This window comes from Pangasianodon hypophthalmus, chromosome 26 (genome assembly GCF_027358585.1).
Source record: "Pangasianodon hypophthalmus isolate fPanHyp1 chromosome 26, fPanHyp1.pri, whole genome shotgun sequence".
Taxonomy (NCBI): domain Eukaryota; kingdom Metazoa; phylum Chordata; class Actinopteri; order Siluriformes; family Pangasiidae; genus Pangasianodon; species Pangasianodon hypophthalmus.
This window is the reverse complement of record NC_069735.1, coordinates 19,068,076-19,071,407: the sequence shown is the minus strand read 5'-3', so window position 1 is coordinate 19,071,407 and position 3,332 is coordinate 19,068,076.

Below are 3,332 nucleotides of genomic sequence, written 5' to 3'. Positions count from 1 at the left end.
CCTGCTCATTCATGCCAATTATGAATGCCAAGCAGTGCATAGTGCTTAAAATCATGCAGATGCCGGTCAAGAGCTTCAGTTAATGTCCAAGTCTAACATCCGAATGGGGGAAAATGTGATCTCGGGGACTTTAAATGTGATCTCTGGTGCCAGGCGAGCTGGTTTGAGTATTTCTATAGCTGCTGAGGCTACAGTGAGCACAGGTTCACTGAAACTGGACAGGTGTGTACAAGCTTAAGAAAGAGATGTAAGAACTCATACATGTCCTTAGTCTCCTGTCTCTCTTTACGCTCCATCAACGTTTCTTTTTTCGACACATTTATAGGTCTCTACATCGAGGAATACATTTTGGGATTTTGTGTCAGGGGTTTATGAGTGGTGTTTAGGTACAGGTCTGAAGATTTTAATTAGCACTTCAGTGTTGAGATCTGAGAGTGTTGTTCAGATGTGAGTCCATATGTACAGTGGTCTGATTTCTTGATAGAAATTTTGAGTAGAAGGTTTTTGTTTTTTTGTAATTTATATAAGTGGATTGAAACGCTGCAGTGGGCTGTGTTTGACCTGCAGGCCTTGAGTTTGTTAGGTGTATTAGAACAAGTGCATTAATCAAACCTTTTTGATTTGCAGCTGCACTACTGTCAGAGCTGCTGTTATAGAAAATTAATCAACACCTTCTGACCAATCAGATTTGATACACTATATGGCCAAAAGTATGTGGACACCTGAGTACTGAATATCCCATGTCTAAAACCAAGGGCGTTAATATCGAGTAGTTCCTGCTTTGCTGTTATAATGGTCATTCAGTCACAAGAGCACATGAGGCTGGTCACTGATGATCATCACACATATGGGTGTATTGGTCAGTCAGTCGCCCTTATAATATCTGCCCACTTTCCTTAGATGACCTGAGTGGGACGTGGACCTGATAATCCGGCCGCTGCGTGTATACTATATATTCACTATAGTGTGTGAACAGTACATTTTATCAGAACCCGTGTTTCCACCGCTGCTGACATGGCATGACCTGCACTGACTAATGTAACACAGATGATTGTGAAATAAGAGGAAAGGCTTCACCGCTCTGACACAGCTCAGCTAAAACTTGGCCTTGGGTGTGTTCCAAACGGCTCTGTAAGGAGGAAGGCTCTTATCAGAATTCAGTCATGACTGTCTACGTGCTCTTTGACACGAAGATATTTAACTGCTAGCTGCTAGCAAACTGAGGCTTTGTGAAAAGATATTACATCACAAAGAACATAAAATACAAGAATGTATGAACAGCCAGATAACTAGTAACGTAATTAATCATAATCATATACAATTAGCAGTGTACATAACACTACACACAGTTCTGTGCAGAAGTCTTAGGTACATGTAAAGAAATGCTGCAGAGCAAAGATGTCTTCAAAAATAATGAAATTAAATGTTTCTACATTTAAAAAAATCCTATAAAGAGCAGTAAACAGTAATAAATGAAACAAAGTCAGTATTTAATGTGACGATCCTTCACTTTAAATAAAATAAATCAGTATCTGAGGTGCAGTGTGTGCAGTTTTATAAGGAAATGAGCTGGAAGTGTTACTGAGCATCTTGCAGAAGCAGCCACAGTTCTTCTGGAGACTTTGACTGTCGACTCGCTTCTTATTTCTGCAGCGAAACCCAGCAGCCTTCATTATGTTTTTATCTGAAAAGTGTCTCTTATGGAATCTGCTGCTTTCTTTACTGACATACAAACATTTTTCTGTAACGTTTCATTTTGTGCTGGAAAACTAATGTTTGGAATCTAAAATGTTTTTGTACTGAATCAATAATGTAGAAGTCAGAAAATAAACATCTATAACAAAGTTTGTACTAAAAAAAAATATATAGGGTGCCAAGACTTTTGCATAATACTGTATGTTACAGAAAATGTAGACCACAGACAGGTTTATCAATTTTAATCATCAAGTCATGGTTTAGAATGATTTGTCTCTGGTGGGTTGCAGCTGCATTACTGTCAGAGGAAAGAATAAGTCTCATCGTGTCATCTCCTGTTTATATCAATGCACTCGGTGTAATATGGTATTGTTTCTATAGCAACAGCTCATTCACAGGGACGTGTACAGCAGACGCTCCACATAAACTCGTTTAAAAAAATGTGTGTAATTATAGATATAGTGAAGTTTTCTGTAAGGAGATGTTTATGTAAAATTTATGGAAGGAGTCTCCAGTGTCAGTGCTGAGAGCAGATATACTTTATTGTCTCTTCTGAGAAGTTTTTCTCGGACTCATCACAGCTGCAACATTCAAACCCATTCAGCCAAATACATACAACTGATAAAAAAGAAAAAGACAAAAGGAAAGAAAAGAAATAAAAGCAATAAAAGTATATATATATATATATATATATATATATATATATATATATATATATATATATAAACAAATAGATAAAAGCAGTACAATCAGTACTCACTTGTAAGATCCCCAATATTAAATGTAACTATAAATAGATAAAAAGTATGATGCGTTTGTTAATAAATAAAAATTGTAATTGTTGGGGAATTGCTGTGGTATAAGAGGAATAACAGTACACTGCAAATGTGATTAAGATTCCTTACTTAAGCAAGACCTTCTGACCAATCAGAACTCAGCGCTGTGGTTTAAGGACTAACATCTCTGACATTAAGATTAAAAAGCTTCAATCTAGAACTCCTGAATGGAGGGAACCTTAATGGTTCTCTGTAGCGTTGTCCTTCTAGAAAGGGTTACAAGTAGAATCTCTTAATCTAGACAAAGAACCTGAACTTTTCAAAGAACTCCCGAGGAACCTGTTTATCTAACAGTGTGTTACAGTGTACAGCGTTTCTCACACAGTCCAAGCGTATATACTTTTCACCACCACTGTGATTATATTCTGTACTATATTTTTACTGTATTTTATTATAATTCTATTATTCCATCACATTTACTTTATGTAACATCTTACAATAATAAATTAACTAAAAGATTTAAATATGCTGGTTCTAAAAAGCTGTGACATTGATCTGTAGTCCACATTGATTAGAAATGCTTTTCAGAATAAACTTGTTGAATTCAAGTAACCTGTTAATTATATAAACTAAACAATTAAATTAAATTAAATTAAATTAAATTAAATTAAATTAAATTAAATTAAATTAAATTAAATTAAATTAAATTAAATTAAATTAAATTAAATTAGGTTCATTAAGGGATTTTTTTGTTGCCAAACAGACGTTTGTTGTAATTAGCTGCAGTGATGCATTATAGGAGTGTGTGTGTGTGTGTGTGTGTGTGTGTGGACAGTAGGATATATAAGCAGTGGAAGTGAC